Source organism: Salvelinus sp. IW2-2015, linkage group LG32, assembly GCF_002910315.2.
Source record: "Salvelinus sp. IW2-2015 linkage group LG32, ASM291031v2, whole genome shotgun sequence".
NCBI lineage: Eukaryota > Metazoa > Chordata > Actinopteri > Salmoniformes > Salmonidae > Salvelinus > Salvelinus sp. IW2-2015.
In genome coordinates this window covers 17721189-17733866 of record NC_036871.1, presented here as the reverse complement: position 1 = coordinate 17733866, position 12678 = coordinate 17721189, and the positions used below count along the sequence as shown (strand labels likewise).

The following is a 12678-nucleotide window of genomic DNA, read 5'->3' as shown; positions in this document are numbered from 1 at the left end:
TGAAGATGCACCTGCTCCCAGAGAGACCAAACGGAAGCGTGGGGACGAAAGCTGACTAAAAGTGATTTCCACCAGGCCCAGCCCCTCTCTGCCGCCCCACCACACCACTCAGAGGGAGGAGCAGAGCCTAGCACACACTACATCACTCACACTTTACAGCAGAAGGGCATAGGGAAGATGGGAGGGCTGGGGGCCATAGGGCTGGGGGCTATAGGGCTCGGGGCTATAGGGCTGGGGGCCATAGGGCTCGGGGCCATAGGGCTCGGGGCCATAGGGCTCGGGGCTATAGGGCGTGCCGGTAAGACTCGGCCCTATGACTAAAGCACTAAGTCTGACTCATCATCAGTCAACCGTCACTCATCAGAAGACAGACTCAAGTCTCTGATGATACAGGGAGGTTACAAGCAGGTGCTGTGACCTTTTCAACTTCTGCTTTTCCACTTTGGGAGTGAATAGAAAATGAAACGTGTTGGCAGAAAGAAAGACTTGAACCCATGAGGTGGGGGGGTTTTGACATGTTAATGGATGAAATGCTTCTGCTTCAATAGGGTGCGTCGAGATAAATAATCTAACCCTTTCACATGTATTTCATCATGCCAAATCATAGGATGGTTACATAGCAAACCACCCCACAAAAAAAACTCACTGCCTCTCACCAATGGAGGCCGGTCGTTTCAAGGTTGCTTCTTTCATTGCACATTAATCTAGTATGCCCTACATCCATCACAGCTTCTTTTTAAGTGAATTTCAAAAACTATGCAGGACAAAAACAAGTCAAATCTTTTCCAAATGAGGACAGGTCCTGAGGTGCGCACATAAAGCAGCGACACACACACTTCAGCTCTAAACAGGGACTGGTCAAATCCCCCAGTCAGTCAGGACAATCATGTGATGCTGTGTGTTGAGAGCAACAGTGCTTTCCTCCTCCTGTAACATGATCTCCACCAACAACAGGGCACTGGAGAGAGGGGATGGGTGGGGGAGCGTGGCCGGAGAACATCAGCTTTCTGTTGATAGTCAAATCAATTGAAAGGAAGAATTCAGAAAAGAACAGTGAGCTATGCTTAGGATGGTATATAAAAGTTGATACATTTTTRGAAGGTCCGCACTTAAAATATATTTGTCAAGTTATATTATGCCATGTTATTAAATTAGAGGCAACAAGAGCAAAAATAAATGTTTTGGTTGCTAGACCACCGTCAGTGTGACAAAATGTAATGTGGCCTAAATCAGTGTGTCTGGTCATTACCATGTCAGAGCATCTGTGTTTAAGTTCCTCGCAGCTGATCGGAGGTCAGGAGTTCACCATTCTTTCCCCCTGGAATGCGCCAATGACAGGGCAGCTCAAAGAGTAATGTTGGCTCAACCAGCTCAATTGATTAGGTCCAGTAATGTGATCTGAACACACACAAGGATGAAACAGCACCTCACTCCAATGGAATTTCTCTCCTGGTTGAAGGCTTGAAACTATGGGCCTAGTCGCCTGAGCAGCACACTGTGACCTTTGGCCGAGTGCTTACACGTCATTACTGAATCAACAGGTAATGCTATTTGTTGTCGTTTTCATTTGTCCAACTAGCTCACGGTAGACTTTGCCTCCTGCCTGCGCAGATTAGATTTTTCTCTATCAATTCAAGCCTTAAAGTGTCCGCATGCTTCCCATCTGAAACRGTTCGTGCATATATGACGCCATTTTTGTTCGTTTTGGTCTTTGGCACTGTTTATTTTCAGCTGTACAGGCACACAACATTTTTCCTCGAGGCAAGCCGAAGTTGGGTAGCCCCCTTCGTCAGTGATTGGTCAACAGTAGAGATTGTTTAAGTGTTTGTTGGTCATTCAACCAGAGACAAAATCGTTTTCATTCTCATTTTTCTTCACTAGAGAAATACTGCACTAGACATCTTAAATTAGGTTAAAAATATATATATATATATATAAAAAAATATAAATATTTTTTTTAATCGCGTGACTAAGATGTCCTCGCCAAAAACATCAAAATGAATGACATTTATTGAGTCAACTTAGATTAATTCTGGCTAGTACAAACAGTACCATTGACACTTTTTTCTTGTTTTTCCAAATCAGAAGGTCTTTTAAGGGAGTATGCAAGCACACTCGTTCGGTTCACCTAGCCAAGTGTGACACCTTCTGTATTTTGAAAGTTGATTACTGACATGCAAAACATTTTGGGACTGTATCAACATTTGACTTCTGAAATAAACAGCAAAACATAGTTTGTGGAATTGTTCATTAAATCATTTTACACACACACACACACACAGCAAGACCTACTTCCAGGCTATGATTAATTGGTGTTACTAAGCAACCAGATGGTAACAGAGTGAACTTGAGGTACTGGGAACTGTACGAGACTGCTGAAATATGTGCTGGTTTGAGTAAAAAGGCTTTTATTTCAGAATTATACCGGAAAGAAAGCATCTTAGTAGCCTATTGTTATTATGGTGTTGCCGTTTCGATGTCAATATGGTATCATGATCACATTGTAATGATGATATTACTCAAAATCACCATAACCACMAATGTATTTTCAAAACATGACAGACTTGAGAGTTCATTGGGAGGCTTTTCACATCCAGAACAGTAAATTCTACAATATATCCAGACTAAACCATGGAAACCCTGCCAGATTGCGCAACAAGCAGGCAAACTGAACACTGCGTCTAACAACTGGTGCTGCAGTTACACGGTTAAAAAGCATCTACTGCTGAACCCTTTTCACAGCAATGTGGGATTCCTAAAAATAAAATAAAAACTAAACAATCCTACAACCAAGCCAAACAAACAGGAGGTTGGTTCCAAGCCTGCCTGGCTGTTAGTCTACAGCGCCTTCACACAGAGTGTAGCACAGTGGCGACTTTATCACCAGGACCCGTCACAGAGCTGCAGAATTATGGCCACAGCTCAAACTAAATTAGCACTTGTTATGCAACCCTGGACTTGGCTCCCAGGCCACTGGTTCATTACACTGCATTCTGATTCACTATCGTTTGCTGTGTGGCCTACAAACAGTTTACCATGGTGGGTTGAGACTGTCTGTGAGTACACCAAGTACACTTATTCAAATTGTGCGTGGCGTGTGTGTGGACTGTGCAAACACCACAGATTCCCTATTTGAACCAGTCTCCTCCCCAGTGTAGTATGTTACAACCACCATTTCAAGACATTAATTGCTCTTTCAGAGCATTGTTGAATGCTAGAAAGGAATGGACCCCTTAAATCAAATGTTAATACTTACGAGCCCCTAACCAACAATGCAGTTTCCAAAAAATATGGAYAAGAATAAGAGMTAAAAGTAACAAGTAATTAAAGAGCAGCAGTAAAATAACAATAGCGAGACTATATACAGGGGGGGTACCGATACAGATTCAATGTGCGGGGGCACGGTCAGTTGAGGTAGTATGTACATGTAGGTAGAGTTATTAAAGTGACTATGCATAGATGACAACAGAGAGTAGCAGTGATGTAGAGGGGGAGGTGGGGGAGGCAATGCAAATAGTCTGGGCCGTTTGACTAGATGTTCAGGAGTCTTATGGCTTGGGGGTAGAAGCTGTTTCGAAGCCTCTTGGACATAGACTTGGTGCCCCGGTACCGCTTGCCGTGMGGTAGCAGAGAGAACARTCTATGACTAGGGTGGCTGGAGTCTGACAATTTTTAGGGCCTTCCACTGACACCGCCTGGTATAGAGGTTCTGGATGGCAGGAAGGTTGGCCCCAGTGATGTACTGGGCTGTTCGCACTACCCTGTAGTGCCTTGCGGTCGGAGGCYGAGCAGTTGTCATACCAGGCAGTGATGCAACCAGATCATACTGTAAGGTGGCACTGGCAGTCCATCCATTAACTATCGTTGAGGTGTTTGAGGTGGTGACTGCCTGGACGGTTGGGTTAACACTGGTAGTGTTAGTAAGTCTGCGGCCAAAGCAGTTAATACTGCGTGGGAATCAGAACAGTCACTGAGACACCCGTCACTGCAGTGTGACATCCAGGTGACAGACTCAGTGTGGCGACGGCGGCACTTAATGCACACACTCTAGTGTTTCCGTCGCAATCATTTATGTGGTGCTGTACCCACGGCAAAATTTCCACCCCCCCAAAAAAATGTCTGCAGAGGCACACTATGAAGATGCTATAACAGTCCACGTTTACTTTTCCTTTGCAAACAAAACGTGTAATAAATAGAAAACTGATAACCCCATAGTAGAATAGTTACCTACCTAGTCGGCTTGATGTATGTTCTACGTGAGAGAAACATTCCTCTCGAGGTGCATTCAAGTTACGAGTGCCATAGTGAGGGAAACATGCATTCTGACAAGCAGTCAATGCACAACAATTCTTGCAATCGCGGTTAAAACAGCAGTTTTAATGGCCTTTGTTAAAATAATAATAATTAAAAGAGGGGGATCCCAGCTTTCCATTCCTACTTTATTTGTTTCTCAACTCCTAAATATRCACAAATCGCACCATTTTAAAACCTGAGTTTTTAGCAGCCATATGGTTAATCTTCAGGATCGGTGTCCCGTTCACGGGACGGTTGAGCTAACGTAGGCTAATGGGATTAGCATGAGACTAAGTAACAAGAACATTTCCCAGGACATAGACATATTTGATAGTCAGAAAGCTTTAAATTCTTGTAAAATTTACTGCACTGTCCAATTTACAGTAGCTATTACAGTGAAAGAATACCATGCTATTGTTTGAGGAGAGTGCACTATTTTGAACATGAAGTTATTAATAAACAAATTAGGCTCATTTAGGCAGTCTTGATACAAAATTTTGAACAGAAGAACGGTTGAACGGTTGATTTTTTCTTTGTATTATCTTTTACCAGATCTATTGTGTTATATTCTCCTACATTCCTTTAACATTTTCACAAACTTCAAAGTGTTTCCTTTCAAATGGTACCAAGAAAATGCATATCCTTGCTTCAGGGCCTGATCTACAGGGAGTTAGATTTGGGTATGTCATTTTAGGCGAAAAWTTWWAAAACGGGTGGAACCTTAAGAGGTTTTATGCACTAGTCTCATACAAAACATCCTGATCTCGCGAGTTTACATTCTGTTTCGCAATACGGATATCCATGTAGAGAAACAGAATGCAAGCTTGCCGAGATCGGGATGTTCGTACTAGGCTAGTGCTTAAAAACCACTCAGTAATTTGCAGTGAGTGCAAAGGGGAGAGTGGGGCTAATGTAACCCGGGTTAATGGTAGGGTAACTTGGGGTAAAATGCCACTCTACATCATAAATCATTTTTGGGAGTGACTTAAAATTATGAACAGATTATTATTTAGATGAGCAGGGAAGGTGTTGGGAAGAGGGGGGGGTGACATGAAGTGGTTTCTGTTAGAATAAGGCATGGGGTATTTACCCCTGGTGGTGGATTACCCCAAGTTACCCTAACAGGTAGACAGACCTACATTATATTCACGGTATTTATGCTAATTTTGGGGACAATTCAGCAACGGGATGCAACTACACTGAACAAAAATATAAAATGCAACATTTAAAGTGATGGGACCATGTTCATGAGCTGAAATTAAAGTTCTTAGAAGTGTTCCACACACACAAAAAGCATATTCTCTCAAATTGTGCGCACAAATGTTTACATCCCTGTTAGTGAGCATTCTCTTTTGCCAAGATATGCCACACGTGTCAGGTGGATGGATAATCAAGAACCTGATTAAACAGCATGATAATTACACAGGTGCACCTTGTGCTGGGGGGAAAAGGACACTAAAATGTGCAGTTGTCACACAACACAATGCCACAGATTAGAGGTCGACCGATTAATTAGGGCCGATTTCAAGTTTTCATAACAATCGGTAATCGGCCTATTTGGACAMCGATTATGTTGCAAACCACGAGGAAACTGCGTGGCAGGCTGACCACCTGTTGTGCGAGTGCAGCATCAAAAGGACCTTGTGGCTGCAAGGAGCCAAGGTAAGGTAAGAGCCAAGGTAAGTTGCTAGCTAGCATTAAACTTATAATGCTAGCTAGCAACTTATAAAAAACAATCAATCTTCACATAATCACTAGTTAACCTAGTAATATCACCCATGTGTAGTTAMCTAGCTTGTCCTGCGTTAAGCATCAGCTGTCTGAGCAGCTTACCGATCACTGTACCTGTACACAGCCAATCTGTAAATAGCACACCCGACTACCTCATCCCCATATTATTACCTACCCTAAGTATCTCTACTTGCACATCTATCACTCCAGTATTAATGCTAAATTGTAATTATTTTCACCTCTAGGGCCTATTTACCTATTTGCCTACCTCCCTACATTTGCACACAATGTACATAGATTTTTCTATTGTGTTATTGACTGTATGTTTTTGTGTAACTCTTGTTGTTTTTGTCATACTGCTTTGCTTTCTTGGCCAGGTCGCAGTAGTAAATGAGAAATTGTTCTTAACTGGCCTACCTGCTAAAATAACGGTGAAATAAATATATAATCAATGCAGTGCCTGTTAATTTATCATTGAATCACAGCCTACTTCAACTTCGCCAAACAGGTGAAAAAAGCACAATCATTGGACAAATGTACCTAACTATAAACATCAATGCCTTTCTTAAAATAAATACACAGAAGTATATTTTTTTAAACCTGCATATTTAGTTAAAAGAAATGCATGTTAGCAGGCAATATTATTGTGTCACTTGTCTTGCGTTCAGTGCAATCAGAGTCACCATTTCTTCCTAACAAAGACCGTAATTAATTTGCCAGAATTTTAGATAATTATGACATAACATTGAAGGTTGTGCAATGTAACAGCAATATTTAGACTTGGGGTTGCCACCCGTTTTCTAAAATACGGAACGGTTCTGTATTTCACTGAAAGAATAAATGTTTTGTTTTCGAAATGATAGTTTCCGGATTTGACCATATTCATGACCAAAGGCTCATATTTCTGTGTCTATTATATTATAATTAAGTCTATGATTTGRTATAGCAGTCTGACTGAGCGATGGTAAGCAGAAGCAGGCTCGTAAGCATTCATTCAAACAGCACTTTACTGCGTTTGCCAGCAGCTCTTAGCAATGATTGATGCACAGCACTGTTTATGACTTCAAGCCTATCAACTCCCAAGATTAGGCTGACAATACTAAAGTGCCTATAAGAACATCCAATAGTCAAAAGGTATATGAAATACAAATGGTAGAGAGAGAAATAGTCGACGCGTCATAATTCCTATATCTACAATCTAAAACTTCTTAACTGGGAATATTGAACAACCAGCTTTCATATGTTCTCATGTTCTGAGCAAGGAACTTAAACGTTAGCTTCTTTTTCTTTATGGCACATATTGCACTTTTACCTTCAACACTGTTCTTGCATTATTTAAACCAAATTGAACATGTTTCACTATTTATTTGAGACGAAATATATTTTATGTATTGTATTAAGTTAAAACAAGGGTTCATTGTTCATTCAGTATTGTTGTAATTGTTATTATTACAAATAAATATACTTTTTTTTTTATAAAAAAATGTTGGCCGATTAATCAGTGTCGGATTTTTGGGTCCTCCAATAATCGGTATCGGTGTTGAATAATCATAAAATCGGTTGACCTCTACCACATGTCTCAAGTTGAGGGAGTGTGCAATTGGCATGCTGGCTGCAAGAATGTCAAAATCAAATCACATTTTATTGGTGGTAGGTGGTAGACCTTCCCATGAAATGCAAACGTTCAATTCTCTGGCTTGCGTGTTTATTTCTCTACCATAAGCCACCTCCATCGTTTTAGAGAATTTGGCAGTGCGTCTAACCGACCTCACAACTGCAGACCACATGTAACCATGCCAGCCCAGGACTTCTACATCCGGCTTCTTCACCTGCGGGATTGTCTGMCGCCTTCCACTCAGACAGCTGATGAAACTGTGKGTTTGCACAACCAACGAATTTCTGCACAAACTATCAGAAACCGTCTCAGGGAAGCTTACTTGCATCCTCACCAGGGTCTTGACCTGACTGCAGTTCAGCATCGTAACTGACTTCAGTGGGAAAAWGCTCATCTTCGATGGCCACTGGCACACTTGAGAACTGTATCAGGCAGWTAGCGTATATGCCATTGTGTGGGCAAGCGGTTAGCTGATTTCAACGTTGGGAACAGAGTGCCCCATGTTGGCGGTGGGGTTATGGTACGGGCAGGCATAAGCTACGGACATCGAACACCATTGCATTTTAATCAATGGCAATTTGAATGCACAGCGATACCGCAATGAGATCCTGAGGCCCATTGTCATGCCATTCATCCGCCGCCATCACCTCATGTTTCAGCATGATAATGCACAGCCCCATATCGCAAGGATCTGTACACAATTCCTGGAAGCTGAAAATGTCCCAGTTCTTCTATGGCCTGCATACTCACCAGACATGTCACCCATTGAGCATGTTTGGGATGCCCTGGATCGAYGTGTATGACAGCATCTTCCAGTTCCCGCCAATATCCAGAAACTTTGCACAGCCATTGAGTGGGAAAACATTCCACAGGCCATAATCAACAGTCTGATGAACTCCACGCGGCGGAGATGTGTCGCAGGAGGCAAATGGTGACCACACACCAGATACTGACTGGTTTTCTGATCCCCGCCCCTACCTTTTTTCAAGGTATCTGTAACCAACAGATGCATTTCTGCATTCCCAGTCAAGTGAAATCCATAGATTAGGGCCTAATAAATTTATTTCAATTCACTGATTTTCTTATATGAACTGTAACTCAGTACAATCTTTGAAATTATTGCATGTTGGGTTTATATTTTATTCAGTGCAGTTAAAATATCACATTTGAGATCTAGCTAATGATTAGCCCAATAGGGCAAATGCAGAATGGGATGATTGCCTATTTATTAATACCACTATGCTGCATTAGTTAAGCTACAGGTTATAGCTTATTGCTAACAGCATACCTGATCATATAGACCATGCATATATGCATGGTCCAAAAGTTAAAATAATTAACTAATCATTTTACCACTAGCCTGTTAAAGCCTCATTTCTGGAGGTATAAATTATATTTTAAAATTAGTCAGCATAGTTTAATTGTCATTCATTTTAGAGTAGAATGTCCTTTTAAAAAGCCCCCCCCCCCGACCCCCCTCGCTATTTTCCCCCTCCCGGAGGAAACACTGCACTCTCACAGCCTATAAAAACGCACGCACACGCGCACAGGAATCAATAAATTGAACAACACGGCAACAGGAAGTGCTTCAAGTTGAAGACTGAGTATGGGGCTTCACAGTAAGAGATCGAGAACATTTAATTCCACGARAGAGAGACTTCCATTAGTCACGTGAACGCAGCCTGGAATGAACATTCAAGGGCTTTGGATAAATGAATCATACTGTAATAGTACACACTACCGCTCATAATCAGGTCACATAAGAATGGATGTATACARTTTCTTATTTTCCATGCAATGCAATTACAGAGAGCAGGGGAAAACCCAGCAATTTCAATGCACATTTGAAAAGGCAGGAGGAAAGCACAGGGTGAGTTGGGGCATTCCATTTTAAAAAATCATGCAGTGTTTCAAATATCAGACTTCTGATTATTTTGAAATAGGTAAATAAACTCAATGAAATAGGAATGGCATATGTCCCTTTAAAAACCAGCGGACTCCCTTTAACATGGGATTTTCAAGTTCGGGTTAAAGGCTCAATGCAGATGCTTTTATCTCAATATCAAATCATGTCTGGTTAACAATTAAGTACCTTAATGTAATAGTTGTCAACTTAAAATTGTAAAAAATATATTTTTGGCAACAAAAAAAACTTTAAGCCAAGAATTTTGCTAGGACCGTCTGGGAGAGGTCTCAGTGGGGAGGGGAAAATTCCAAAGCGCTAGTTAGCTTTGTTATTGGTCTATTAACTAAATTACCGCCTGGTAAGCAGAAACTCCAATGCAAAACCTGCTGATTAGAAGGTCCTGTGTAGATTGTATTTTCAACTAGTAACTATCATTAATTGACACTGATACATTTTTCTTCATACTTTTAGTGTTCTTTTCATCAAATGTTGTACAATGAGATACAAACCAACAGAAAAATTGCATTGACTGTACTGGGCCTTTAAGCCTGCTAACGAAAAACGACCCTGTCAAGTCCCAAGCTTCATCCCGCTCCTCTGCCATTGGTGCAGACATTTATATTGCTCACATGGTTTGCTGATTCCAAGCCACTATGTCTGCATTTACATAGGCAGCCAAATTCTAATATTTTTTCCACTAATTGGTCTTTTGACCAATCACTTCAGATCTTTTAACATCAGGGCTTTTTCAGAGCGGATGTGATGGTGAAAAGACCAATTAGTGAAAAAAATATCAGAATTGGGCTTCCCGTGTAAATACAGCCAAAGGATCACTTTGGGAAAGCAGACAAACTCATAAAGGCTCTTAATGTGTATAGCAATGCAATCCCTTTAAATAACTTACTGTTTACTGTAATGCACTGTGTTAGAAGCACATGCCAAGCCTTTGGCATAGCCTATTAAATATGGCAAATWTAAGGGCTAAAAATGGCTCTAAAATTATAAGCAAAATAAGATATTCAAAATAACTACAAAAATATTAAGTTGCTTGTTATCGCTGTCAACGATGTTCAGTTTCATGTAACATTCCTGCATTTAATAAGGAGAAGAGGGAAAGTAAAAGAACAAGAAATGCTGCTGTGTAATGCAATACCTTTCAAAGTTCACTACTCTGTAAAACAGCAGCAGAGAACAAATAGTCTTTAAAAGGGCCAACAAAGACCACTAGTCTCTACCAATATATTCTAGACCAATAGGTCTAGATCCAGCTTTTTTCATCCAATCTTTATATTTAAACTAATAGCACTTTGACTTATTGGGTGAGATTTCACTATGGATAACATGCACCTGCCATATGGTCAACCTTCTGCAGGCCAATTGATTGGTGGCCCACTGGCCCTTSTCAATGTTAACTGTATTTGATTTTGGAGCCATTATTCCATGCTCCTCACACTTTTTACTARCATTTCAAAAAATGAGTCATCATGATTCACGCATACAGAGTAAAACAGGTTCTCACAACAAGGCAAACAATAAAATAAGACTGATTCCGATATTTGTTTTAACTGTTGAGTGACTGACTACTGGTGATAGACACTCAAACCATCAAAACTTAGGTTACAAGATCTCATTGCCAAACTCAACGAGTTATATTTTAGAAATGTGTCACATACAACTAACTATGGTGGGAACACTTGTTATATTATGTTYGCCATATGACGTCACCGTCAAAGGTTGATGAAAAGTTAGGGTACTTTTTTTWATGATCTCACACCTCAATGTTACACCTTTCCGAACGCAGGCATTTCTAGTTGTTACACAGTTGAGACTAAATAACAATCGGAAATGTGGTKCCGAGCTTGCTGAGGATTTCCTACTTAAACTCGTAAACCACAGTGACGTTTGGTTATTCAACCGCAACTGTTATTTTGGTTTCAATAAGTTATTTTGCATGATGCAGAAACCTCAAACTATGTGCAGTTTACCATGTTCGCTATCGGCATGTCGTGCAATACCTTCAAATGAATCTGCCAAAAATAAATCTCCTTAGCCTGTGTTTCAAATAGAAAAGTTTATGTACTTACAAACCAAAAACAATTCATTTAAATTGCTTCGTAAACACATTTTAAGTTCAATTTCATTGAATTCTCAGCAGCGCTTCACAACAAAACTAGTCTAGCGTAAGAATCATCCCCGAACCATCTAAAGAAATATCTCGCTTCAGACAACAAGCGACAACGCCGCTTCTCAGTGTTAAGACTAAACTGACATTACGGATTCTATAGCCTACCATATATTTTATATAACTGCACAAAAACATACTTCTTCACTACAAAACACATCCATTGTAAGTTATTCTCAACTTACCGTAACTTGAAATCCCATAAATGCAAACTGTTATGCCAGGACCTTCGAAATCGGGAAACGGCAATGTAAAGGCAATGCCGCCATGTTCCTCTGCGATGACTGGGTGCTTGTTTATCTTACCAGTAGTCCTCCCCCACACGCGCAGGGCATCAGCACTCATTACCACAATAGACTTTGCTGCTCACAGAACAGACGGCAAGAATGATGACACTGCAGCCAGCCATAGCAGCTAAAAGCCAGACACAATGCAATGAATGCCCAGTTAAAGTTTGTTAGCCACAACTAAAGAGGATGTTTACACTGCATTTTTAACTTTAATAGGTTGCATTGTTCTTCCTTGTTTACTAAAATAAACATGACATTATGAAGTCTTTCAAATGTAGCCTAGTCTACTAAATAGTAAACACCCTTTTATTTAGGCCTAAATTCATTTTAATTTGAGTAAAAAAGTAACATTTAATCAGGTTTGTATTTCATAATGAGTCAATTAACAAGCTGACACAGAAACACAGTAAGATAGTGCCTCTCTTCACATTAGGAATTTTTTCCTATTTGGCACAGTCAAAACGTCTCAAGCAGATGTTTAAACGTTTGCACTGCTCACAAACCATATCCTCTGTCCAAACCCTCCATAGACTAGAACTGATTACGCTACTTACTTTACCCATGTCTGCCTTTATAGCGGCCATAGAGCCACACTCACTAATTGGCCACACCTGCTGTTGATAAAATAAATTGTTAATGTTCCTCCATTAGACTGAGACTG

At 40.6% G+C, this 12678-nt stretch overlaps 1 protein-coding gene across 6 annotated transcripts in view; it reads right to left on the bottom strand.

The window, feature by feature from the left end:
• The window catches only part of LOC111956822 (nuclear receptor coactivator 2), a 79499-nt gene extending 67459 nt beyond the window's left edge, over positions 1-12040 (bottom strand). For all 6 annotated transcript variants that reach the window (XM_070436772.1, XM_023977471.2, XM_023977476.2 and 3 more), the window contains exon 1: positions 11913-12040. The gene's annotated coding sequence lies outside the window, so the exon portion shown is untranslated. The remainder of the gene's footprint in view (positions 1-11912) is intronic.
• Positions 12041-12678: the final 638 nt, after the last annotated feature.